The sequence below is a fragment of the Astatotilapia calliptera genome, unplaced genomic scaffold, assembly GCF_900246225.1.
Source record: "Astatotilapia calliptera unplaced genomic scaffold, fAstCal1.2 U_scaffold_18, whole genome shotgun sequence".
In the NCBI taxonomy this organism is placed as follows: Eukaryota; Metazoa; Chordata; class Actinopteri; order Cichliformes; family Cichlidae; genus Astatotilapia; species Astatotilapia calliptera.
This window is the reverse complement of record NW_020535707.1, coordinates 160,343-187,465: the sequence shown is the minus strand read 5'-3', so window position 1 is coordinate 187,465 and position 27,123 is coordinate 160,343. Positions and strand designations below refer to the sequence as shown.

The following is a 27,123-nucleotide window of genomic DNA, read 5'->3' as shown; positions in this document are numbered from 1 at the left end:
ATACACAAATTATTTCATTTAAAAATAGTTTTAAATATTCTTGTTACTGCAGTCAGTAGGTTTTAATTTGTTTAGAATAAATTCATAATTATTCTATAGATGTCACATTGACTCCAGAAAAAAATAAAATAATATAAATATATATATATATAATATAAAAACATAATATAAAAATAAAATTAAATAATAAATAATAAATAAATGCTTCAAAGTGTTAAAAGGGCACGAAAGAGAGCATGTGAGCACAAAAGCATGACCATGGCAGTCAAGAAAAAAAAGGTTAACCGTTGTATTTCAGACCAACCCATTCTTTCTACATCTCAACCCCATTAAATGATCTTGCTGTTTGCTCTCATTTACATGTCGTCTCAGGCCTAAATGTTTGCTTATTCCAGTATCATTCCATAGATGTTTTCTAATCTAATCGAGGATGTATTCCCTGCTAGTAAAATTAATAATGTAGTTAACAAGTAGAAAAAAAAAAATATGTGAGTGCCCTGTGTGAGAAAACAATTTGGTTTATTCTGCTGATACCCCTCCATTATCCAAGTGTGTGCTTTTTTAATGACTTAAAAGTATAAAACCTCAATTTCAATTCCATGAATACAAACTTTGTGTCGTGGATTATGAATCTATAGATTAAAGGTCATGATTACTTCACAGCCTGGCTTGAGACAGAGTTGTGAGACTGTCAGTCTACATTGTCTCTGCAGAAAATGACCCTATGAAACAAACTACAGCTGATTATTTTACACACACCAGACTGGATTTATTTAACCTCCCAGCTTCAGGACACATTTGATCATTTTAAACCAAAATATCAATCATCATATGTTAAAAATGGCATTAAAATCAGCTGACTACACTTCCTGCAGGTGAAGAAATAAAGTAGAATTTTATTACAGCTATAAATTTTGTGAACAGCAATGTTAACATTACTTTTATTTTTGTTACACAGAACTATAAAAACAAGAACTTGTGAGCTGCAGCCACATAAGTCTAATTTCCCCCTGTGGAAACCTGCAGATAATGTGCACTCCATGTCAGTGTTTTTTATCATGGTTTGCAATCCATACCGGGTGCTCTGCCATGGTGATGTGTCCTCATGTTCCACACACACTTTAGTATGCAGTGTGTGTTTCCTCTTTGCCTTTGAACATTAATATATTATTAAAGAATATTTCTTTAGTGGGAAGAAGGAACAAAAGACAGGGAAACAGTGCAGCTGCTCAACATCTGGAAGCCCCCCCCCCCCCCCTACACAACCAGAACTTTGTTTTTGTTGTTTGTGCAACAAGGATTTCTGCTTCTTTGAGGAGCACAATGCAGCTGGAATGTAGGAGTTACCCTCCTGAGCTGAAAATTTACATTTACATTTGCAATGATTGATTACACAGCAGTGGGGAGTAGATGTCATCACAGTAGATGTCTTTCTGAAAGTGCTGTAACTAAGTTTAAGAATATAATGCACCCACTGTTATCATCTTCAATGCCCTGTACCAACATAGAGCAGAGGAGCTATCTGAACGCTACCCCAACAGAGGTCGATTATCTTGTTAATAATTTTACCTCCTCACTACGTACGACTCTGGATACTGTAGCTCCTGTGAAAACTAAGGCCTCAAATCAGAAGTACCTGACTCCGTGGTATAATTCTGAAACACGTACCCTAAAGCAGATGACTCGTAAGCTGGAGAGGAAAATTTAGAGGATCATCATTTAGCCTGGAGAAATAGTTTGCTGCTTTATAAGAAAGCCCTCCGCAAAGCCAGAACATCTTACTATTCATCACTGATTGAAGAAAATAAGAACAACCCCAGGTTTCTCTTCAGCACTGTAGCCAGGCTGACAAAAAGTCAGAGCTCTTTTGAGCCAACCATCCCTTTAACGTTAACTAGTAATGACTTCATGAACTTCTTCACAAATAAAATTTTTATCATTAGAGAAAAAATTACCAATAATCATCCCACAGATGCAATATTATCTACAGTTACTCTTAGTACCATTGATGTTAAGTTAGACTCTTTTTCTCTAATTGATCTTTCTGAGTTAACTTCAATAATTACTTCCTCACTTCACTGTTAATTCCTCCATCAACGGTTAGCTGAGCTGGTCAGAGCGTGGTGCTAATAATGCCAAAGTCATGGGTTCAAGTTTTTTTTCCACTATGTTGAAGTAATTTCTTGTAAACACACATTTCTCTTGTGTTCTTAACAGTTCTTCCACCCTCTTTTTTGGTATATTGGACAACAAAAGGGGTCGGTTTAGGCACAAGTTGTGGGCCGGTTAGCTCAGCTGGTCAGAGCCTGGTGCTAATAACGCCAAGGTCATGGGTTCGATCCCCATACTGGCCATTCCAGCAGCCATCCAAGGTGCTGTCTCGTGATAGACTGTGGATTTTATTTGGTGGGATCCAAGAAAAAACCTCTGCCAACTTCCAGGTGAGTGATGTACGCAACTACAAATGACAGCAAACCACAAAATTCACTGACACATGACACGCTAATGAATACATTACATGCTTAGCTACAATCTCCAAATCACTTTTCCAGCTACTTTCTGGATAAATCACTCATTTCCAAAGTCTGACACAGCATACTGCATCAAAAACTGCTGCTTTATATCCTCACCTATCGACCCTAACAGTAGAAGACGCACACCATGTATTGTTTTGTGGCAAATTTCTTCTGAAAGCATTTTTTGTAAGTCAACAGAAGAGGTTTTTTTCCCACTATGTTGAAGTAATTTCTTGTAAACACACATTTCTCTTGTGTTCTTAACAGTTCTTCCACCCTCTTTTTTGGTATATTAGACAAAAAAAAGGGGTCGGTTTAGGCACAAGTTGTGGGCCGGTTAGCTCAGCTGGTCAGAGCGTGGTGCTAATAACGCCAAAGTCATGGGTTCAATCCCCATACTGGCCATTCCAGTATGGAAGGTGCTGTCTCATGGTAGACTGTGGTTTTGTTTGGTGGGATCCAAGAAAAAAACTTCTGCCAACTTCCAGGTGACAGATCGGGCCACGTAAGCTTTATGACGTCCATTGGCAGTTGATACTCTGGCTTAGTGGGTGGATCCACTGTGCATGTGGCAGGTAGGACTACGTTTTTAAGAGCGTGATACATGGGAGAAATGCTGTGGCATGCACTTATTTCAAGCAACAATCAATTATTTCAAGCAACAATCAAGCAATATCCACCAGCCACGTGACCAACCCAACACCAGCAGTTGGCTCAAGCAGACTCCAACGAACGTTCGTGAAAAGTGGGAGCTTCTGCCAGACCACGTGGCCTAACGGACAAGGTGTCTGACTTCGGATCAGAAGATTGAGGGATCGAGTCCCTTCGTGGTTGGTTGTGAGTCCTTGAGGAGCAGGCATGCGTTCGCAGCATGCCAACCTCAGCTCCTTTATGTCATCCAAAATTGCTACGCTGTTGTCAACTTCATGTCCTTCAACAGAGACTCTACGAGTTCTCAAACGAGGCTCGAATGGCCAGGTTGGGGACTGAAGCCATGAACTTGGCCTTATCAGTGCCAGGCTCCAGTAGTCTTGGCTTAGAAGCAACCATAGAAAGTCAATAACATGCCATGACCTCAAGCGACACGGGTGAAAAAATCACGACTTGGAAGCAGGCTGTTGGTGGAACTCCACCTGCATAGGTGGCTTCTGATCAGTGGGAGCTTCCAAGAGTTGGCTTTCATTGGTACAGCTTGAAGTAATTTCTTGTAAACACACATTTCTCTTGTGTTCTTAACAGTTCTTCCACCCTCTTTTTTGGTATATTAGTCAACAAAAGGATTAATTTGCACACAAGTTGTAGGCCGGTTAGCTCAGCTGGGCAGAGCGTGGTGCTAATAACACCAAGGTCATGGTTTCAATCCCCATACTGGCCATTCCAGCAGCAATCTAAGGTGCTGTCTGGTGATAGATTGTGGATTTTATTTGGTGCGATCCAAGAAAAAACCTCTGCCAACTTCCAGGTGAGTGATGTACGCAACTACAAATGACAGCAAACCACAAAATTCACTGACACATGACACGCTAATGAATACATTACATGCTTAGCTACAATCTCCAAATCACTTTTCCAGCTACTTTCTGGATAAATCACTCATTTCCAAAGTCTGACACAGCATACTGCATCAAAAACTGCTGCTTTATATCCTCACCTATCGACCCTAACAGTAGAAGACGCGCACCATGTATTGTTTTGTGGCAAATTTCTTCTGAAAGCATTTTTTGTAAGTCAACAGAAGAGGTTTTTTTTCCCACTATGTTGAAGTAATTTCTTGTAAACACACATTTCTCTTGTGTTCTTAACAGTTCTTCCACCCTCTTTTTTGGTATATTAGACAAAAAAAAGGGGTTGGTTTAGGCACAAGTTGTGGGCCGGTTAGCTCAGCTGGGCAGAGCGTGGTGCTAATAACGCAAAAGTCATGGGTTCAATCCCCATACTGGCCATTCCAGTATGGAAGGTGCTGTCTCATGGTAGACTGTGGTTTTGTTTGGTGGGATCCAAGAAAAAAACTTCTGCCAACTTCCAGGTGACAGATCGGGCCACGTAAGCTTTATGACGTCCATTGGCAGTTGATACTCTGGCTTAGTGGGTGGATCCACTGTGCATGTGGCAGGTAGGACTACGTTTTTAAGAGCGTGATACATGGGAGAAATGCTGTGGCATGCACTTATTTCAAGCAACAATCAATTATTTCAAGCAACAATCAAGCAATATCCACCAGCCACGTGACCAACCCAACACCAGCAGTTGGCTCAAGCAGACTCCAACGAACGTTCGTGAAAAGTGGGAGCTTCTGCCAGACCACGTGGCCTAACGGACAAGGTGTCTGACTTCGGATCAGAAGATTGAGGGTTCGAGTCCCTTCGTGGTTGGTTGTGAGTCCTTGAGGAGCAGGCATGCGTTTGCAGCATGCCAACCTCAGCTCCTTTATGTCATCCAAAATTGCTACGCTGTTGTCAACTTCATGTCCTTCAACAGAGACTCTACGAGTTCTCAAACGAGGCTCCAATGGCCAGGTTGGGGACTGAAGCCATGAACTTGGCCTTATCAGTGCCAGGCTCCAGTAGTCTTGGCTTAGAAGCAACCATAGAAAGTCAATAACATGCCATGACCTCAAGCGACACGGGTGAAAAAATCACGACTTGGAAGCAGGCTGTTGGTGGAACTCCACCTGCATAGGTGGCTTCTGATCAGTGGGAGCTTCCAAGAGTTGGCTTTCATTGGTACAGCTTGAAGTAATTTCTTGTAAACACACATTTCTCTTGTGTTCTTAACAGTTCTTCCACCCTCTTTTTTGGTATATTAGTCAACAAAAGGATTAATTTGCACACAAGTTGTAGGCCGGTTAGCTCAGCTGGTCAGAGCGTGGTGCTAATAACGCCAAGGTCATGGGTTCAATCCCCATACTGGCCATTCCAGCAGCCATCTAAGGTGCTGTCTGGTGATAGATTGTGGATTTTATTTGGTGCGATCCAAGAAAAAACCTCTGCCAACTTCCAGGTGAGTGATGTACGCAACTACAAATGACAGCAAACCACAAAATTCACTGACACATGACACGCTAATGAATACATTACATGCTTAGCTACAATCTCCAAATCACTTTTCCAGCTACTTTCTGGATAAATCACTCATTTCCAAAGTCTGACACAGCATACTGCATCAAAAACTGCTGCTTTATATCCTCACCTATCGACCCTAACAGTAGAAGACGCACACCATGTATTGTTTTGTGGCAAATTTCTTCTGAAAGCATTTTTTGTAAGTCAACAGAAGAGGTTTTTTTCCCACTATGTTGAAGTAATTTCTTGTAAACACACATTTCTCTTGTGTTCTTAACAGTTCTTCCACCCTCTTTTTTGGTATTTTAGACAAAAAAAAGGGGTCGGTTTAGGCACAAGTTGTGGGCCGGTTAGCTCAGCTGGTCAGAGCGTGGTGCTAATAACGCCAAAGTCATGGGTTCAATCCCCATACTGGCCATTCCAGTATGGAAGGTGCTGTCTCATTGTAGACGGTGGTTTTGTTTGGTGGGATCCAAGAAAAAAACTTCTGCCAACTTCCAGGTGACAGATCGGGCCACGTAAGCTTTATGACGTCCATTGGCAGTTGATACTCTGGCTTAGTGGGTGGATCCACTGTGCATGTGGCAGGTAGGACTACGTTTTTAAGAGCGTGATACATGGGAGAAATGCTGTGGCATGCACTTATTTAAAGCAACAATCAATTATTTCAAGCAACAATCAAGCAATGTCCACCAGCCACGTGACCAACCCAACACCAGCAGTTGGCTCAAGCAGACTCCAACGAACGTTCGTGAAAAGTGGGAGCTTCTGCCAGACCACGTGGCCTAACGGACAAGGCGTCTGACTTCGGATCAGAAGATTGAGGGTTCGAGTCCCTTCGTGGTTGGTTGTGAGTCCTTGAGGAGCAGGCATGCGTTCGCAGCATGCTAACCTCAGCTCCTTTATGTCATCCAAAATTGCTACGCTGTTGTCAACTTCATGTCCTTCAACAGAGACTCTACGAGTTCTCAAACGAGGCTCGAATGGCCAGGTTGGGGACTGAAGCCATGAACTTGGCCTTATCAGTGCCAGGCTCCAGTAGTCTTGGCTTAGAAGCAACCATAGAAAGTCAATAACATGCCATGACCTCAAGCGACACGGGTGAAAAAATCACGACTTGGAAGCAGGCTGTTGGTGGAACTCCACCTGCATAGGTGGCTTCTGATCAGTGGGAGCTTCCAAGAGTTGGCTTTCATTGGTACAGCTTGAAGTAATTTCTTGTAAACACACATTTCTCTTGTGTTCTTAACAGTTCTTCCACCCTCTTTTTTGGTATATTAGTCAACAAAAGGATCAGTTTGCACACAAGTTGTAGGCCGGTTAGCTCAGCTGGTCAGAGCGTGGTGCTAATAACGCCAAGGTCATGGGTTGAACCCCCATACTGGCCGTTCCAGCAGCCATCTAAGGTGCTGTCTGGTGATAGATTGTGGATTTTATTTGGTGGGATCCAAGAAAAAACCTCTACCAACTTCCAGGTGAGTGATGTACGCAACTACAAATGACAGCAAACCACAAAATTCACTTACACATGACACGCTAATGAATACATTACATGCTTAGCTACAATCTCCAAATCACTTTTCCAGCTACTTTCTGGATAAATCACTCATTTCCAAAGTCTGACACAGCATACTGCATCAAAAACTGCTGCTTTATATCCTCACTGTTAGATTATAATATTATTTTATGCCATGTTAGACCCCTAATTAAAGATTGTGAATTATTATGTAGTTTTACTTTGCATTATTCTCCTGAATTAGAAGAAGCCGACAACTATTGCATTAGTTAAACTGATTTGCATTAAAGTAGACTGCTGATTTATTGTGAATGAATGATATTGTTTTATGATGCATTATACTGCTGAGTTATAAGAAATACTGTTCGCAGAAAGTCATTGCCTTATTTGTCTGATTAGAAGAGAACAGAACATACTGGAGTTTTCTGCCCCATCTCAGCAGGAGCAGATAAACAGGGAGCCAAGGTCGTAGCTTAGGCGCTGTGTGAGAGAAAGCATGTGAATGTTTAGGCTTTTATGATAAGGTGGGAGAACCAGAGGCTATAAAAGTTTGAGCAATGCTCCACCATTTTGAGATCTGATGCTGTCTGCAGTTTCCATCTCCCACGTGTGTGATCATTAAAATCATCGTTTGCCTCAACCCGACCGGACCAGTGTTGTTATTGTGGTTTTTCTCTTGTCTCCATCCCCAATATTTTTGAACCATAACATCACCTATCGACCCTAACAGTAGAAGACGCACACCATGTATTGTTTTGTGGCAAATTTCTTCTTAAAGCATTTTTTGTAAGTCAACAGAAGAGTTTTTTTCCCACTATGTTGAAGTAATTTCTTGTAAACACACATTGCTCTTGTGTTCTTAACAGTTCTTCCACCCTCTTTTTTGGTATATTAGACAAAAAAAAGGTGTCGGTTTAGGGACAAGTTGTGGGCCGGATAGCTCAGCTGGTCAGAGCGTGGTGCTAATAACGCCAAAGTCATGGGTTCAATCCCCATACTGGCCATTCCAGTATGGAAGGTGCTGTCTCATGGTAGACTGTGGTTTTGTTTGGTGGGATCCAAGAAAAAAACTTCTGCCAACTTCCAGGTGTCAGATCGGGCCACGTAAGCTTTATGACGTCCATTGGCAGTTGATACTCTGGCTTAGTGGGTGGATCCACTGTGCATGTGGCAGGTAGGACTACGTTTTTAAGAGCGTGATACATGGGAGAAATGCTGTGGCATGCACTTATTTCAAGCAACAATCAATTATTTCAAGCAACAATCAAGCAATATCCACCAGCCACGTGACCAACCCAACACCAGCAGTTGGCTCAAGCAGACTCCAACGAACGTTCGTGAAAAGTGGGAGCTTCTGCCAGACCACGTGGCCTAACGGACAAGGCGTCTGACTTCGGATCAGAAGATTGAGGGTTCGAGTCCCTTCGTGGTTGGTTGTGAGTCCTTGAGGAGCAGGCATGCGTTCGCAGCATGCCAACCTCAGCTCCTTTATGTCATCCAAAATTGCTACGCTGTTGTCAACTTCATGTCCTTCAACAGAGACTCTACGAGTTCTCAAACGAGGCTCGAATGGCCAGGTTGGGAACTGAAGCCATGAACTTGGCCTTATCAGTGCCAGGCTCCAGTAGTCTTGGCTTAGAAGCAACCATAGAAAGTCAATAACATGCCATGACCTCAAGCGACACGGGTGAAAAAATCACGACTTGGAAGCAGGCTGTTGGTGGAACTCCACCTGCATAGGTGGCTTCTGATCAGTGGGAGCTTCCAAGAGTTGGCTTTCATTGGTACAGCTTGAAGTAATTTCTTGTAAACACACATTTCTCTTGTGTTCTTAACAGTTCTTCCACCCTCTTTTTTGGTATATTAGTCAACAAAAGGATTAATTTGCACACAAGCTGTAGGCCGGTTAGCTCAGCTGGGCAGAGCGTGGTGCTAATAACGCCAAGGTCATGGGTTCAATCCCCATACTGGCCATTCCAGCAGCCATCTAAGGTGCTGTCTGGTGATAGATTGTGGATTTTATTTGGTGCGATCCAAGAAAAAACCTCTGCCAACTTCCAGGTGAGTGATGTACGCAACTACAAATGACAGCAAACCACAAAATTCACTGACACATGACACGCTAATGAATACATTACATGCTTAGCTACAATCTCCAAATCACTTTTCCAGCTACTTTCTGGATAAATCACTCATTTCCAAAGTCTGACACAGCATACTGCATCAAAAACTGCTGCTTTATATCCTCACCTATCGACCCTAACAGTAGAAGACGCACACCATGTATTGTTTTGTGGCAAATTTCTTCTGAAAGCATTTTTTGTAAGTCAACAGAAGAGGTTTTTTTTCCCACTATGTTGAAGTAATTTCTTGTAAACACACATTTCTCTTGTGTTCTTAACAGTTCTTCCACCCTCTTTTTTGGTATATTAGACAAAAAAAAGGTGTCGGTTTAGGGACAAGTTGTGGGCCGGTTAGCTCAGCTGGTCAGAGCGTGGTGCTAATAACGCCAAAGTCATGGGTTCAATCCCCATACTGGCCATTCCAGTATGGAATGTGCTGTCTCATTGTAGACGGTGGTTTTGTTTGGTGGGATCCAAGAAAAAAACTTCTGCCAACTTCCAGGTGACAGATCGGGCCACGTAAGCTTTATGACGTCCATTGGCAGTTGATACTCTGGCTTAGTGGGTGGATCCACTGTGCATGTGGCAGGTAGGACTACGTTTTTAAGAGCGTGATACATGGGAGAAATGCTGTGGCATGCACTTATTTCAAGCAACAATCAATTATTTCAAGCAACAATCAAGCAATGTCCACCAGCCACGTGACCAACCCAACACCAGCAGTTGGCTCAAGCAGACTCCAACGAACGTTCGTGAAAAGTGGGAGCTTCTGCCAGACCACGTGGCCTAACGGACAAGGCGTCTGACTTCGGATCAGAAGATTGAGGGTTCGAGTCCCTTCGTGGTTGGTTGTGCGTCCTTGAGGAGCAGGCATGCGTTCGCAGCATGCTAACCTCAGCTCCTTTATGTCATCCAAAATTGCTACGCTGTTGTCAACTTCATGTCCTTCAACAGAGACTCTACGAGTTCTCAAACGAGGCTCCAATGGCCAGGTTGGGGACTGAAGCCATGAACTTGGCCTTATCAGTGCCAGGCTCCAGTAGTCTTGGCTTAGAAGCAACCATAGAAAGTCAATAACATGCCATGACCTCAAGCGACACGGGTGAAAAAATCACGACTTGGAAGCAGGCTGTTGGTGGAACTCCACCTGCATAGGTGGCTTCTGATCAGTGGGAGCTTCCAAGAGTTGGCTTTCATTGGTACAGCTTGAAGTAATTTCTTGTAAACACACATTTCTCTTGTGTTCTTAACAGTTCTTCCACCCTCTTTTTTGGTATATTAGTCAACAAAAGGATCAGTTTGCACACAAGTTGTAGGCCGGTTAGCTCAGCTGGTCAGAGCGTGGTGCTAATAACGCCAAGGTCATGGGTTGAACCCCCATACTGGCCGTTCCAGCAGCCATCTAAGGTGCTGTCTGGTGATAGATTGTGGATTTTATTTGGTGGGATCCAAGAAAAAACCTCTACCAACTTCCAGGTGAGTGATGTACGCAACTACAAATGACAGCAAACCACAAAATTCACTTACACATGACACGCTAATGAATACATTACATGCTTAGCTACAATCTCCAAATCACTTTTCCAGCTACTTTCTGGATAAATCACTCATTTCCAAAGTCTGACACAGCATACTGCATCAAAAACTGCTGCTTTATATCCTCACTGTTAGATTATAATATTATTTTATGCCATGTTAGACCCCTAATTAAAGATTGTGAATTATTATGTAGTTTTACTTTGCATTATTCTCCTGAATTAGAAGAAGCCGACAACTATTGCATTAGTTAAACTGATTTGCATTAAAGTAGACTGCTGATTTATTGTGAATGAATGATATTGTTTTATGATGCATTATACTGCTGAGTTATAAGAAATACTGTTCGCAGAAAGTCATTGCCTTATTTGTCTGATTAGAAGAGAACAGAACATACTGGAGTTTTCTGCCCCATCTCAGCAGGAGCAGATAAACAGGGAGCCAAGGTCGTAGCTTAGGCGCTGTGTGAGAGAAAGCATGTGAATGTTTAGGCTTTTATGATAAGGTGGGAGAACCAGAGGCTATAAAAGTTTGAGCAATGCTCCACCATTTTGAGATCTGATGCTGTCTGCAGTTTCCATCTCCCACGTGTGTGATCATTAAAATCATCGTTTGACTCAACCCGACCGGACCAGTGTTGTTATTGTGGTTTTTCTCTTGTCTCCATCCCCAATATTTTTGAACCATAACATCACCTATCGACCCTAACAGTAGAAGACGCACACCATGTATTGTTTTGTGGCAAATTTCTTCTTAAAGCATTTTTTGTAAGTCAACAGAAGAGTTTTTTTCCCACTATGTTGAAGTAATTTCTTGTAAACACACATTGCTCTTGTGTTCTTAACAGTTCTTCCACCCTCTTTTTTGGTATATTAGACAAAAAAAAGGTGTCGGTTTAGGGACAAGTTGTGGGCCGGATAGCTCAGCTGGTCAGAGCGTGGTGCTAATAACGCCAAAGTCATGGGTTCAATCCCCATACTGGCTGTTACACCCCGGCCTAGGCAACCGGGGTGCAACGCAGGAAAATAAAAATAAGGAAAATAAAACTACGAAGAAAAACACTAAGGCTCTCCACCAAAATCCCAAAAAGTGTCTCAAAACGAATTTATTTACATCAAAACACAAAACGTCAAACTATTTACAACGGGGGGGAAGATCGCGACCATGACATACAGAAACACAGGGCTTAAATACATAGAAGGAGCAATCAGGGAATGGACCACAGGAGGGAAACACAGCCGGGGCAAATTAGAACTGACGAGACAAGGAAACGTAAACTGAACACACTAAGATGACACAGACTTTCAAAGTAAAGTAGGAAACACATAACAGTCACGCAAAAACAACACATTACCAACGCCAAATCGTAACATACCCGGAGGAGCACCTAGACACTCAAATCCCCACACAATTACGGCCACAGTCGTAACACCCCCTTACCCAAGAATTAACATTAACCCCAAAATGTTTAATTCAAGGAGACAGTGCTCTAGACAGGGTGTCAGCCAATACGTTAACCTTCCCTTTCTTGTAGCTGATCTCAAAGTTAAAATCTTGCAACAACAAGGACCAGCGCATAAGTCTTTGATTGGAGTTGCACATTCGGGAAAGGAACACCAGTGGGTCGTGACCGGTAAACACCTGCACAGGCAGCACACTTGACCCAGCATAGACCTAACATACCCCCCACCCAAAAAAAACAAACATTTAAAACATACAACCCCAACGAAAAAATGAAAAGTTCCATGTCCAGCCCATACGGCACCGGCCACCGTCCCGCAGGCGACGCTGATGACTGGACGGGTCCTCCAGTGGAAACGGAAAACCGGAGCGGGCCCTCGGATCCTCCAGCGAAGACAAACGAAGCTGATGAAGGCTGGAGCGGTCCCTCGGACACTCCAGCGAAGGCGGATGAAGGCTGGAGCGGCCCCACGGACCCTCCAGCAGACGACGAAGGCTGAGGCGGTCCCTCGGACCCCCCAGCGAAGGCAAATGAAGACTGAAGCGGTCCCACGGACCCTCCAGCGGAGGCAGATGAAACTGATGGAGGCTGGAGCGGTCCCCCTGACCCTCCAGCAGACGACGAAGGCCGAGGCGGTCCCTCGGACCCTCCAGCGGAGGCAGATGAAACTGATGGAGGCTGGAGCGGTCCCCCTGACCCTCCAGCAGACGACGAAGGCTGAGGCGGCCCCTCGGACCCCCCAGCGAAGGCAAATGAAAACTGAAGCGGTCCCACGGACCCTCCAGCGGAGGCAGATGAAACTGATGGAGGCTGGAGCGGTCCCCCTGACCCTCCAGCAGACGACGAAGGCTGAGGCGGTCCCTCGGACCCCCCAGCGAAGGCAAATGAAGACTGAAGCGGACCCCCGGACCCTCCAGCGGAGGCAGATGAAACTGATGGAGGCTGGAGCGGTCCCCCTGACCCTCCAGCAGACGACGAAGGCTGGAGTGGTCCCACGGACCCTCCAGCGAAGGCGGATGAAGGCTGGAGCGGTCCCACGGACCCTCCAGCGAAGACAGACGGAGGCTGAAGCGGTCCTCGGACCCCACAGTGATTGGACGAGCCCCCATATGTTACACCCCGGCCTAGGCAACCGGGGTGCAACGCAGGAAAATAAAAATAAGGAAAATAAAAGTAAGGTAAAGACACACGAGAAAAAAAACTAATACGGGTTTCCACAAAAATCATCCCAAAACGACCACTATTTTCTTTAAAGCAAAATGATATTTATTTACATCAAAACACAAAACGTCAAACTATTTACAACGGGGGGAAGATCGCGACCATGACATACAGAAACACCGGGCTTAAATACATAGAAGGAGCAATCAGGGAATGGACCACAGGAGGGAAACACAGCCGGGGCAAATTAGAACTAACGAGACAAGGAAACGTAAACTGAACACACTAAGATGACACAGACTTTCAAAGTAAAGTAGGAAACACATAACAGTCACGCAAAAACAACACATTACCAACGCCAAATCGTAACATACCCGGAGGAGCACCTAGACACTCAAATCCCCACACAATTACGGCCACAGTCGTAACACTGGCCATTCCAGTATGGAAGGTGCTGTCTCATGGTAGACTGTAGTTTTGTTTGGTGGGATCCAAGAAAAAAACTTCTGCCAACTTCCAGGTGTCAGATCGGGCCACGTAAGCTTTATGACGTCCATTGGCAGTTGATACTCTGGCTTAGTGGGTGGATCCACTGTGCATGTGGCAGGTAGGACTACGTTTTTAAGAGCGTGATACATGGGAGAAATGCTGTGGCATGCACTTATTTCAAGCAACAATCAATTATTTCAAGCAACAATCAAGCAATATCCACCAGCCACGTGACCAACCCAACACCAGCAGTTGGCTCAAGCAGACTCCAACGAACGTTCGTGAAAAGTGGGAGCTTCTGCCAGACCACGTGGCCTAACGGACAAGGCGTCTGACTTCGGATCAGAAGATTGAGGGTTCGAGTCCCTTCGTGGTTGGTTGTGAGTCCTTGAGGAGCAGGCATGCGTTCGCAGCATGCCAACCTCAGCTCCTTTATGTCATCCAAAATTGCTACGCTGTTGTCAACTTCATGTCCTTCAACAGAGACTCTACGAGTTCTCAAACGAGGCTCGAATGGCCAGGTTGGGAACTGAAGCCATGAACTTGGCCTTATCAGTGCCAGGCTCCAGTAGTCTTGGCTTAGAAGCAACCATAGAAAGTCAATAACATGCCATGACCTCAAGCGACACGGGTGAAAAAATCACGACTTGGAAGCAGGCTGTTGGTGGAACTCCACCTGCATAGGTGGCTTCTGATCAGTGGGAGCTTCCAAGAGTTGGCTTTCATTGGTACAGCTTGAAGTAATTTCTTGTAAACACACATTTCTCTTGTGTTCTTAACAGTTCTTCCACCCTCTTTTTTGGTATATTAGTCAACAAAAGGATTAATTTGCACACAAGTTGTAGGCCGGTTAGCTCAGCTGGGCAGAGCGTGGTGCTAATAACGCCAAGGTCATGGGTTCAATCCCCATACTGGCCATTCCAGCAGCCATCTAAGGTGCTGTCTGGTGATAGATTGTGGATTTTATTTGGTGCGATCCAAGAAAAAACCTCTGCCAACTTCCAGGTGAGTGATGTACGCAACTACAAATGACAGCAAACCACAAAATTCACTGACACATGACACGCTAATGAATACATTACATGCTTAGCTACAATCTCCAAATCACTTTTCCAGCTACTTTCTGGATAAATCACTCATTTCCAAAGTCTGACACAGCATACTGCATCAAAAACTGCTGCTTTATATCCTCACCTATCGACCCTAACAGTAGAAGACGCGCACCATGTATTGTTTTGTGGCAAATTTCTTCTGAAAGCATTTTTTGTAAGTCAACAGAAGAGGTTTTTTTCCCACTATGTTGAAGTAATTTCTTGTAAACACACATTTCTCTTGTGTTCTTAACAGTTCTTCCACCCTCTTTTTTGGTATATTAGACAAAAAAAAAGGGGTCCGTTTAGGGACAAGTTGTGGGCCGGTTAGCTCAGCTGGTCAGAGCTTGCTGCTAATAATGCCAAAGTCATGGGTTCAATCCCCATACTGGCCATTCCAGTATGGAAGGTGCTGTCTCATTGTAGACGGTGGTTTTGTTTGGTGGGATCCAAGAAAAAAACTTCTGCCAACTTCCAGGTGACAGATCGGGCCACGTAAGCTTTATGACGTCCATTGGCAGTTGATACTCTGGCTTAGTGGGTGGATCCACTGTGCATGTGGCAGGTAGGACTACGTTTTTAAGAGCATGATACATGGGAGAAATGCTGTGGCATGCACTTATTTCAAGCAACAATCAATTATTTCAAGCAACAATCAAGCAATATCCACCAGCCACGTGACCAACCCAACACCAGCAGTTGGCTCAAGCAGACTCCAACTGACGTTCGTGAAAAGTGGGAGCTTGTGCCAGACCACGTGGCCTAACGGACAAGGCGTCTGACTTCGGATCAGACCATTGCAGATTCGAGTCCCCTCATGGTTGGTTGTGAGTTCTTGAGGAGCAGGCATGCGTTGCTAAGTGCTGCTGGATGTCTGCTGGAAGCTGAGACCTGCTGTTATTTGACAGCTACTGGATGTTGCAGGTGACTGCTTGAAGCAGAGGGCTGCTAGCAGCTGAGAACTGCTGCAGGGTGAGATCTGCCAGTGGTTTAAAGCTGCTTGAAGCACCTTGAGGCTGCTTGAGGCTTGAAGCTGCTGGAAGCTGCTTGAATCACTTGAGTTTAAATTATACTACTCTTCATATTCAGTATGTTTGAAACCTTTCATCGGTCTGGTTAGTGCTTTTATTCTGTTGTTGCCAGAGGCGGAGCCAGACATTTGAAACACCCGGGGCTTAGCCCAAAAGGGTAGTATGCATGTGGGATTTCTTTTTTTTTTTTTTGGGGGGGGGGTAGAAATTACTGAAAGATTAATTGGCTCTGTTTTGAGTTTTGTTCAAAAAACAATGACTTCATATAGGGAAAAATATATATCACATGTGCAGGACACCTTAAACTAGTTTTTTAATTAGGCAGCAAGGCAGAACAAAATCGGGGCTGCATCAAGACATAAGGACTAAACCCCAATTCAACCAGACCCAGAACTGATCCGGAATTAAAACAGGACTACAACAGTTCAAAATCAGGACTACTGAGGACTTAACCAAGACAGAACCAGAATCAGAACTAGATGATAGTAGCACTAAAAGTCATCATAGACCTGCAGTACATTTATTGTTTAATTCTACCAAAGTACAATATTTAGATTGAGAAAAGTTTATATAATTATTTAGCCTTGTTGTGCAAACAAGCCTGCAGAACTTAATAAATATAGAATTTGAAAAATAACAAACCTAAAAAGAAACACTAGGTACGAGATACATGAGGACGGTGATACTTTTGGTAAACAACCATTTGACTAACATGTGTGTCTCACCTGCTCTTGTTCCACCTCTGTTCTGTCCTCATTCTCCTCTCTCTCCCTCTCTGTTCCTCTCTCTCTCTTTGTGCTGACAGTCATCAAATATACAGTTGAAACCACATATTTATGTACTCTTCAGATCAAAACACAAACACTTTTTTAATTGTAACATCAAATCAGACTAAATGTTTATTTTTTAGACTGATAAATCTAAAAAACATATTTGTTAACTTTAAGAGTAAAGAGAGAAACTATCTGTATTTCTTAATTGCAAATGGCACCAAATTGTATTCAAACTGAGCCACACTTATGGAGCTCCACAATTCTTTTCCTGGTGTTTTGGTTGACATCTTTTGATTTTCCCATGTCACAGAAAATTTACTCACATGGACTCTACTAACCTATCAGAAGCTTCTTCAGCTCAGAATGGAATCGTCTGGAGTTTCTTATTAGTTAACAATAAACTTAGTGTACATTGTCGAGGAGGGAAATTATTTTACTGCTATTGTTAAATAATTGTCATTGCATTAATAATATAATCTGCAGCATGGATATTGTATTCCAAGGTTTAAACAGTGTCTCTTTCAGAAAGACTGAGTTGCAGGCTGACAGGAAGTTGTATGCAGAAGTGAAACCAGGAAGTTATTTTGAGCCGCAGGCTAAGACGAGGCTTTAACAATGTAACAGATAGCTTTAAGAAGGCCTTAAGCAGCTATGACTATTTTATACACAATGCATATCTGTGCTTATTAAAGAGTTGGAGCTCGGTCAATTAATTGGGGGTCGGAAGCTTTGTTCGGCGCGATGTTCGGACAATCTATTGTGCAAGTGACTTGGAGCCATAGAAGGAATTGCAATACATGCTTACAAAACACTTATATCAGGTCATTTTATATTAAGGTTCAAGTAGAGGTTCTTGATTAAAACATTTATTTAGTAGAAGACATACACATAGTTTCAGTGAGCTTCTGGTCTGGTAAAAGGTCAGAAGTGCAACAGGTGAATTGAGAAAGAGCATTTGAGGACGAGACACAGACAGTAGGTGAAGAGGTGACACAAAGAGCATGTGAGGTCGTGACACACACACATAGAGTTAAATTTATTCAGAGGAACCGTTTCTTGTTGTCTCGGCAAGAAAGAGGAACAATTCATTTTAAGATAAGAACGGAAAGTACCAAGCCATGAAAATAGAAGATGATTTTCTGGGTGAAAAGTCATGATGATGTTGATCTGATCTATGTATAAAATGTGTCTGTGACGTATGAAGGGGCGTCAGTAAACAAACCCTGATGCTATAAAATATCTGTTCATGCTTTGATTGAGTCGAAGACTACTTCCTGTCTGCGTACAGAGTTCTCTTCCCACGCGTGTATTCATTAAAATCTTCGTTTGACTTCAGCCGGCCGGATCGGTGTGGTTATTCTTCGATCACCTCTTGTACCCTTCCTCAATATTGAATCTTAACATTTGGGGGCTTCGTCCGGTTATTGAGGAGGGAGAGTTGGAGGTTTGGACGGAGAAATCCGGGGTCTTGGGTGGTCTGACGGGCAGACATGAATTCCAGTGGTCTAAGTGAGTGGGCATAAGCCGGCTTATCCAAAAGGTAAGGCACTACCTGTTGAATTATTTCCAAAGTGTGCCAAATTGGACATGATAAAATTTAAGTCTACTCACTGAAGTTACTGGTGCATGTCTGTTTTGATTTTGATGAAAATCTCATGAGTTGAAGCAGTTAGAGTTCTGCTAAGAAGAAATGAAAGTAGTTAAGAGTCTGATAAGAAAAGTTTAAATACTGGGTTGAAGTCCCAAAGAAATTGAGTTAGAGTCTCAAGTAGTTTGGTAGGGAATTGGTTATTGTGTTGGTTAGAGTCCAAATTTGGTCATAAGAGTGGACCTGAGCGGTCATTTTGTGAGTTGGAGTCTCCATTTGACCACTAGGTTGCACCTGCTTCAGTTATACACTTGTTTCGGGTGTTGATTGTTGTTTCAAAGTATTATAAATTATTCTAGAACGGCAGTTCGAGTCTGCTAGGAAGCGCAGAGCCCGGAGGTTACGCTCCCTCCTTGTCGTGGACGCGCGACATTGACCTCTCGGCGAAGAGGGTTAGTTCAGTGTGGTTTAGCTGTGGGGTACAGGGCATCCCGGAATTAAGCTAGGAGTTAGAGTCTCCTTACCGTTTGCAACGGTATCTGCGCTTTTTTGGCCAGCAGAAGTGGACTTCGGGCGTGTAACTTTAACCTAAAACTTCAAAAAAGTTTGGGTTGGTTGACGCTTTTAAATTGAGTTAGGGATTTTAGAAATGAGGCCAGAAACAGTTAAAGTCTTGATACTGGTTAATTGATCGCAAAAAACGGTTATGTTAAATTTGTCGAAATTCGATAGGTGTTAAAAGGTTTAAAATCTGTGCAGTTGTAAATATAAGACGTCTCTGTAATAAAAAAGATCTCTGTGGGTCGAGTCAGCAATGCACTGACTGCCTGCTGCTATTCTTAGATGAAGAGTGTGTGTGCATGCAAATGAGGCAGCTGATGCAGAGCGCATGAGAGGACTATGCTTTCGGTTTTGTGTGTCATTCAGCTCTATAACTATTGTTTGCAAATGTGGATAAATGTCTGCAATTAAAATGCTGGCTTAGTAAATAATAACATTGTAAATATATGAATGGTGACAGCGTTTCAAAATAGAATATAAGAATTGTTTGTGTTTAAAACCAACGTTTAGGTAAAGAAGATTTAAGGTGGATTTAAAGGCATAAACAAAAAATAAAAGGGTTACAGTCTGCAAGGGTTGTTAATTCATGAGCTGACTGGATGCAGAGTAAGTGGAGTGGTCATCCTGAGAGGATTGAATGATGCTCTAACTCTGTGGTCAAGTCAGACATAGGCTTTAAGCAACCATGAGCCACTAATAAGCGTGACAAATTAATGAGTATGTGTAAATTGAACTTGTTAAATAGCTTTGATAGGAGTAACTCAATGAGCACGCAATAAAGTGGACTTTTTAGGGGCAGTTTATCACTGACACCATAAAAAGCAACTTAATTAGTAGTTCAATAACAAATTGTAAAGATAACCTTTGTTATTTGATAAGAGAGAGAAAATTCAGGTTACATATAGTGAATAAATAAGGAAATGTTAATCTCTGCGTCATTCCACACTGAAATTTCAATTGTAGGGGATCATTTGGAGGTGAATTGTGTAGGACACGGGGAGACAGAAGAATCTCCCCATGAGTTTTCGGTGTGCATAGAAATTGAGGAGGCTGAACTGGAAGCCTGCCTGGGTCGTTGTTTTTGTTTATTTGAGGGTCTGCTGGAAGTTTGTGAAAACGACCACCTTGATATGTGGGAGCCTTCTCGGGCAGCGATTTTTTGTTAAACCTGTGGCAGGCTGTGCAACATGGAGAAAGCTTTGACATAATGTCATAAAGGTGATTTCTTGGTTTTAGATTTATTAGTACGGGATGCTTGAGGGTGTGTTGCTGTAAAGTATATAAGGGACGCGCAGCGCCGTTAATGGGTTTAAAATAAATGAAAAAACACTAATCCGAGGAACTATTGGAGAGGTAAGTATACGGAGGTGAGCGCGTTGCGCATAAGGGTTGCTGGTGTCATATATTAACACTTTGAGGGCGAATAATTTTGATTGAGTGTCAACGCTTGAGAACGCGAGGACAGCGTCTAAAGTGCTGGGTTAAACTTTGTGTATCACCGAGCAGGGGAAGAGGAGCCAGTGGTTGCGAGAACAGCGAGACGAAGACTGAAACCGAAAGTTAAGCGTGTCTGGGTGACCTAGACCAAGAAGGTGGAGTCGACCAACGCCATTGGAAGAGGTAAGTCTGTGTTTCAGAGAATGGCTGACAGCTCGGGTGCGACACCTAGTGGGAAAAGGGGATGCAAACCTCTGAAGGATCAGCTTGAACAGCTTAAGAAAGCTATTCGTTTGGCCTCACCTGGAGTATTAAAATCAGCAGAGAAAGAGTGCCAAGCGATGGAGGTTGAGGTAAGTAAACCTATTACATCCCAACAGAAAGGGCTGGGTGATAAAATACCTCTGAGCTTGGTACTAAAAACTGAAGGAGAAGTGTATGGACAAATGCATGAGGCCCTACGTGCGTCCATAGAGGCATTAACGGCATTGGAGGTTATAAAGCAGAGAGTAATGCAGGGAGGGCCAGAAGAGGAGAATGAAGACCGTGCGACGTCATCAGAAGAAGAAGACGATGAGGAGGACGAAGATGGAGGAGCTGAACCTCAACCAAGTACAAGCCTAATTTTGAGGAAAAGAAGTGTGAAGAGAGACCAAGCACAGAGACGGCCCATATTTAAGAGCTCAAAGGGGAAAGGAAAGTGGAGGAAGAGTAGAAGAGTGAGTTTTGAACAAGGAGCTCCTGACCCTGGTTTAAATCTGCCTCTAATAGTAGGTCCAGAGAACGAACCAGTTTATCGCGCCTATAAGGTGAGAGATTTGGAAGCATTGGTTAAACAACTTCCACCAATAACCAAGGGAGAACATTGGGAAGGAGAAGAATTAGCGCTGGGCGACTTTCGCGCTTTGGCCGGACAGCAACCCTATTTCCCTATTAAGACCAAAAATTTTAATCACATCTGCCCATTTTTTCAGGGAAAAACTTACACATAAATTTTGCATCTGATATGCCTGTGGTAAACTCTCAAGGGACCCCAGAACAGACTGTATTGGGAAATCCATCAAGGAAAGCTCAATGTCCTTCCATTTTGCCTCAAACTTAGAGTTACACCAGCACACTAGAGGTCTGATCTGGGCTGCCAGATAGTAATCCTCAAAGCACGGTAGAGCCATGCCCCCCCGCTCACCAGGCAGCTGCATTGTTGCATATTTCACTCTCGGCCTTTTGTTTCCCCATATGAATCTTGAGCAATGCATATCCCACTCCCTAAATTGTTTTGCTGGAACCTCAACTGGAAGTGCTGCAAACAAATATAGCAGCTTTGGGAGGATATTTATCTTTATCGCTCTAATTCTGCTGCCCAGATCGAGGGGGAGCAGACCCCACCTCTCCAGATCTTCATATATCTTCTTGTTCACCCGATTATAATTAACTTCATATAACAATGCAGGGTCTTTTGTCAGCAGGATCCCCAAATACTCCATTTGAGATTGATGCCATCCGAATCTATATCTTGCTACCAATTGTCTTGAGGGGTTAAAGAAGAATGTCAAGATTTGAGTTTTTTGAATGTTCAGTCTATAACCAGACAGTCTGCCATATTCTTCCAGTGTTTCCATAAGCAGAGGAATTCCCTCTTCCGGGTTTCCTAGCGCTACCAGCACATCGTCTGCATACAAGCAGATTTTATTTTCCACATTCCCCGTTGTAACCCCCTCCAATCGAGTATCTTCTCTGATGCATTGAGCCAACGGCTCAATGAAAAGGTTAAAGAGCAGTGGGCTCAACGGGCAGCCCTGCCTGCAGCCACGTTGTAGTGTTATCCGATTTGAGAGGCTTCCATTAACTTTGATCCTCTATCTGGTCAATAATATGAATGGCCCTTCTGATATTATCGTGTGTTTGTCTGTTACCAATGAAGCCTGTTTGATCCTCCTCTATCAGCATGGGCATCATTGTACTCAACCTCCTAGCCAAAATCGCGGCAAATAGTTTATAGTCTATATTTAACACGCTAATAGGTCTATAACCTCTGGGGTCAGTTTTATCCTTCCCTCCTTTTGGTATGACAGAGATATACGCCTCCCGCCACGATGGTGGGAGCGCCCCCCCACTCAGAGAGTAATTAAAAGAGGCCTTTAGTAGCGGGATTAAGGGTTCCCTCATCTGCCTATACCACTCTGGTGGAAATCCATCACATCCTGGGGCTTTAAAAGTCTTGAGTTTTGAGATCCCAATGTTAATCTCTTCTGCTGATATTTCTCTTATAAGTTTTTCATTCTGCAGCTTACCTATAAATGGTAGATCTAGGCTGGATAAGAAATTCTGAATCCTATGCTCATCCGCTTTATCCGGTTGTGTATATAGCTCAGCGTAATATTCTTCAAATGCTCTCTGAATTTCTTCAAGTTTATTAGTTATCTTATTTGTTTTTAAATTTCGAACTTTATGAATAGTGTTCTCCTGTTGTTGCCTCCTGAGTCTCCATGATAATAGCCTAGCAGCTTTGGGTCTTGCCTCATACCACCGTTGTCTATTATATTTTAATTTTTTTTCAATTTCTTCACTTAAAATTTTGTGGATCTCCTGTTTAACCGGCCTCATCTGATCCAATACCTGGGGGCACCTTGTAACGGTGTGCAGTTGTTCCAATTTTTCCAAATTTTCCTGTAAATCTGTCAGCTTTTTTGCTCTCACCTTCTTTAGGACTGCACATTTCGCAATAATTTTACCCCTAAGGTATGCCTTAGCCGCATCCCATAAAATTGTAGGATTAACTGTTCCATTGTCATTGAGTTCTAAATATGTTTTTAACTCCTGTCCCATTTCTCTTTTAAACGAGTCATTATTTAACAGACCTATGTTAAGCCTCCATAAGGTGTTTTTGGGGCTAGCTTTAAACCCAATCTTCATAGTTAGTCCCGAATGATCAGATAAATCTCTCTGTCCTATTATACAATCCTTCACTCTGTGGAGATCTTTACTAAAAGTAAAAAAATAATCAATCCTCGAGTACATATCATGTCTCGCTGAATAAAATGTAAATTTGCATTCATGTTTGTGTAAATATCTCCATATATCTATAAGCCCCAATTCAGATAACATTGTTTTTACTTGTTTCTCTAATTTAGTTCCCCTCCGGTCTCGGCTAGTTGTATCCCATTTTAGATGGAGAAGTAAGTTAAAATCTCCTGCACATATACATGTACCAACACTTTCTGCGGCAATAAGACTAAATATCTCCTTAAAGAACCCTGTACTACTACCAGGGGGTGCATATATATTACACAGCGTGACGTCTTCCCGTTCCATTTTCCCTTTCACCAACACAAATCTTCCCTCTTTATCTTTATGTTCTCCAGTAAACTCAAAACCAACCCTGTTCGGTATCAGAATGGCCACTCCTCTTTTTTTGCCAGATCTATGTGAGGCATAATAAATATTTTTGAATCCCATCCTCTTCCACTTCTCATGTTTTTCCATTGATAGATGCGTTTCTTTTAGAAATGCAATATCAATTTTTTCCCTTTTTAGCTTCGAAACAATCTTACTCCTCTTAATGGGATTCTTTATACCATTTACATTCAAAGACAATACCTTATAATACCGCATATGTTCTATGTATTTCCAACTTATTTTCCTGCACCAACATAACAATACTCCCAGCCCTCAGAACACATAATAAACACACATGAACAAAGACAGAACTTGTCTTAACCAAATAAACCAGGTCTTCCATAAGAGAGGTTTTTTTTTTTTCTCTCCTCTCAGTCTGGGGGAAATGCCACAGTGTGGGGCCCCTCTCGTTCCCTATTTTAAAAGAAAAAGGGGAACTAAAAAACAAAAACAAAAAACATGTGAGTCACCTGCATCGGACCCTCACCACTCTATGATCAAAGGGGGATCGACGTGTCATCTTAACAGCGAAACGAGGCGGGTGGGGCGCAGGTGTTACTCCTCCGTACCGACGTCCTCCGTGCGCTGGAAAACCTTCAGCTTTTCCCGTGCGCTCCCGCGTAGATCAGCTGTATTCCCGGCGCGCCGCGGCCCAACCACGCTCATCGGTAGCATACTGCTGATCATCTCCGCCGTAATGCCTTTGGGCTTTCTTGTGGCCACCGGTCCCACCGTGTATCCGCGTCTTCTTAGATCCGCCGCAGCTTCCTCCGCGGTATTGTATAGGACCATTCCCGAGTCAAAATGAACCCGCATTTTAGCAAGCGGGGTCTGGAACCGGATGGCGTTTTCTTTAAGTACTTTTTTAACCGGGCCATACTCTTTTCTCTTCATTTGTATGTTTTCGGCATAGTCGTGATCAAAGAAAATCCGTTTCTCCTTTATATATACCGGCTTCTTCCATGCAGCGCGTAGGAGTTGTTCTTTAATATTGAACTTTAAGAAGCGCACCACCGTTGATCGGGGGGGCGCCCCCGGCGGCGGCTGCACTCCCAGCGCCCGGTGAGCTCTCTCTATCCCTAGGTTCTTCTCGCTGCCCAAGTCCACACCGTCCCCCAACTCCGATATCATCATGCTTTCCACATACCTTAGCATGGAGGTGCCTTCTATGTTATCAGGGATGCCATATATCCGTATGTTATTACGGCGTGAGCGCCCCTCCAAATCCGTAACCTTCTCTTGGAGCTGCCTCTGATTATCCAGCAGCTGAACAATGGCATCCCTCACTCCATTGTCCCATTTCTCCTTCCCTACCATGTTTTCTTTCCATTTCTTCCAGACATTTCCTTACCTCCTCGATCCTGCTTGTGGCGGCGGTAACCTGTTGATTTATCTCGTGTGTTAACTCGCTCATTTGGGCTTTCGTGTCCTCTTTCAAACTTGTTCTCACGAGCGATAGCTCCTTCTTCATCTCCGCCTTAAGGTCTTGCATGCCCTCCGCCACTACTTCACTCACCACCTGTCTGACGGGGCCTAGCGCTGATGTTGCGGCCGCCGCCATCTTCTCGCCCTCTTGCTCGGAGCGTGTTTCATATGTCTTACTCTCAAGTTGCGTTTCTAAGCTTCGGCCCGGGGCTCGTCCCTTCTTATTCTTATCTCCGCTCATTATCCTTGAAGGGAAAGTCGCTTTTAATGAATTATGTTCTTGAATTGCGGATTAGTTTAGCTATCGATGCAGGAGCTCCTGTTTATGCTGCTACTCTCGCCACCATGACACCGGAAGTCCCCTGGTATAGGTCCTTGATAGAGGATTTTTATTATGCAATATGATCAAGTATAATCAAATGTGCTTTATATTCAAATACAATATAATCAAGTGTGCCTTATAACCGAGTGTTCATATATTTTCACATAACCAAGCTTATTGTTAAAGAGAACATAATGCATTCCTTACTTCAGTGTCTGAGATGTTTGACACAACATGATATAATGATGCATTCTTTACTTCAGTGTCTGTGATGTCAGATAAGCATGATATACTTCTGTGTTGTTATTTTTAGTGAATGTGTGCAGAGGTTAGATAGCTGAGATAATGCTTAAACTCTCCCCTTTCTGTTAAAAGAGGAAGTACTATGTAACCCATTTTGGCTTATAAATAAAGCAAGCAGCTTGCTCTCGGTGTGTGTGTTTCTCAGAGACATCCACCCGTGCGCACGTTCTTATACTTTCTGAGTCGGTCTGCAGTGTCTTATTGATCTTGCTTGTGTTTGAACAAATGTCTACCCCTGACATTTAATTGGTCCTTCGTAGCCGGAGAACTGACTGTTATTTTTAACGTCTAGTTTTCCACAGACGGTTTTCATCGGATTTTGACGTCGTGATCGCCTGCTGGAAAAAAATCTGTGCACAGTAAAGAGGAAAATCCGGGAGCGTGAATTCGATCTCCGGTCAGCGAGGCCCCACGGCGCCAGGACCTGATGTGCCGGATCCAAAACGCAGCGCCACAGTAAGGTGAATATGAAACACTGCATTCCATTTAGCGTTAAAATACGTTGATATTGAGATTTTCCTCTAAAATAGTGTGTAAACCTGGTTAGCGCCAACAGATCTCAATCCAGAAGGGATTTAGAGACAACAGGCAAGAGCGAAATTCTAGAAATCGCTATTAAAAGTTCCGGTTGCTCTGGGAAAGCAGCTGTAACGAAACAAGTTCTGGTGGCTCTGGGAGTGGCGGCAACGGAACAGGTAGAAGGTTGCACAATAAAAATACGGAAAATCTCAATAAAAATTATAAAAGCGCGCTCTGTTTGTGTCAACAAAGAGGAGTGAGTTGTCATTTACGACCCAATAAGCGGTCGAACTACTCCTCAAAGCTGTTTTCCTGTGTACGCTCACGAACTGGTTGGAGTGGGAATCTAAGGTTGTGCGTCATCACGTAAAATCAATAACCGCTCTCTCAACTAGTGGGTGAGTAGAAGCCTGTTATTGATCACCTGCCCCCTCCTTTGTGCCAGAGAAGGTGTTACAGTTCTGACGTAATTAGTTCAAAATGGGTAATTCTAAAACTAAAGTAAAATTAACAGCAGATGAAGAGTGGTTAGGAAAAAACTGTTCAAATGCAGGAATAATCAGTGCAAAAAGGTGGAGAAATCCACATAAAATATATTGTCCAGCTTGGCAAGGCAAATGCACCCCTGATTCAATAAATGCTTTAAAAGCCGCTTTGCAAAAAGAGCTATATGAGGAAAAAGGTCAGAAGAAAAAAGCAAAACGTCTAGCAGAATGGCATCTTTTTAAAGCGTGGATGGCAGAAAATGATAAACGCATTGATAAACGCACCCAAAAACAAGAAAATAAAGATAAACAGAAAGCTGCAGGAAA

General features: G+C 43.2%; 13 non-coding genes across 13 annotated transcripts; all 13 read left to right on the top strand.

Moving 5' to 3' along the window:
• The first annotated feature begins 2,280 nt into the window (after window positions 1-2,280).
• trnai-aau (transfer RNA isoleucine (anticodon AAU)) lies at window positions 2,281-2,354 on the top strand. The gene has a single exon. It is a non-coding gene; the product is annotated as a tRNA-Ile (tRNA).
• Window positions 2,355-2,847: 493 nt separating this feature from the next.
• trnai-aau (transfer RNA isoleucine (anticodon AAU)) lies at window positions 2,848-2,921 on the top strand. The gene has a single exon. It is a non-coding gene; the product is annotated as a tRNA-Ile (tRNA).
• A 356-nt stretch (window positions 2,922-3,277) lies between these two features.
• On the top strand, window positions 3,278-3,350 carry trnar-ucg (transfer RNA arginine (anticodon UCG)). Its single transcript has one exon. It is a non-coding gene; the product is annotated as a tRNA-Arg (tRNA).
• A 1,465-nt stretch (window positions 3,351-4,815) lies between these two features.
• Window positions 4,816-4,888, top strand: trnar-ucg (transfer RNA arginine (anticodon UCG)). Its single transcript has one exon. It is a non-coding gene; the product is annotated as a tRNA-Arg (tRNA).
• Window positions 4,889-5,355: 467 nt separating this feature from the next.
• On the top strand, window positions 5,356-5,429 carry trnai-aau (transfer RNA isoleucine (anticodon AAU)). Its single transcript has one exon. It is a non-coding gene; the product is annotated as a tRNA-Ile (tRNA).
• Window positions 5,430-5,922: 493 nt separating this feature from the next.
• trnai-aau (transfer RNA isoleucine (anticodon AAU)) lies at window positions 5,923-5,996 on the top strand. Its single transcript has one exon. It is a non-coding gene; the product is annotated as a tRNA-Ile (tRNA).
• Window positions 5,997-6,352: 356 nt separating this feature from the next.
• trnar-ucg (transfer RNA arginine (anticodon UCG)) lies at window positions 6,353-6,425 on the top strand. The gene has a single exon. It is a non-coding gene; the product is annotated as a tRNA-Arg (tRNA).
• Window positions 6,426-8,454: 2,029 nt separating this feature from the next.
• trnar-ucg (transfer RNA arginine (anticodon UCG)) lies at window positions 8,455-8,527 on the top strand. The gene has a single exon. It is a non-coding gene; the product is annotated as a tRNA-Arg (tRNA).
• A 467-nt stretch (window positions 8,528-8,994) lies between these two features.
• On the top strand, window positions 8,995-9,068 carry trnai-aau (transfer RNA isoleucine (anticodon AAU)). Its single transcript has one exon. It is a non-coding gene; the product is annotated as a tRNA-Ile (tRNA).
• Window positions 9,069-9,562: 494 nt separating this feature from the next.
• On the top strand, window positions 9,563-9,636 carry trnai-aau (transfer RNA isoleucine (anticodon AAU)). Its single transcript has one exon. It is a non-coding gene; the product is annotated as a tRNA-Ile (tRNA).
• Window positions 9,637-9,992: 356 nt separating this feature from the next.
• trnar-ucg (transfer RNA arginine (anticodon UCG)) lies at window positions 9,993-10,065 on the top strand. Its single transcript has one exon. It is a non-coding gene; the product is annotated as a tRNA-Arg (tRNA).
• A 4,104-nt stretch (window positions 10,066-14,169) lies between these two features.
• On the top strand, window positions 14,170-14,242 carry trnar-ucg (transfer RNA arginine (anticodon UCG)). Its single transcript has one exon. It is a non-coding gene; the product is annotated as a tRNA-Arg (tRNA).
• Window positions 14,243-14,709: 467 nt separating this feature from the next.
• trnai-aau (transfer RNA isoleucine (anticodon AAU)) lies at window positions 14,710-14,783 on the top strand. Its single transcript has one exon. It is a non-coding gene; the product is annotated as a tRNA-Ile (tRNA).
• The last annotated feature ends 12,340 nt before the right edge of the window (window positions 14,784-27,123 follow it).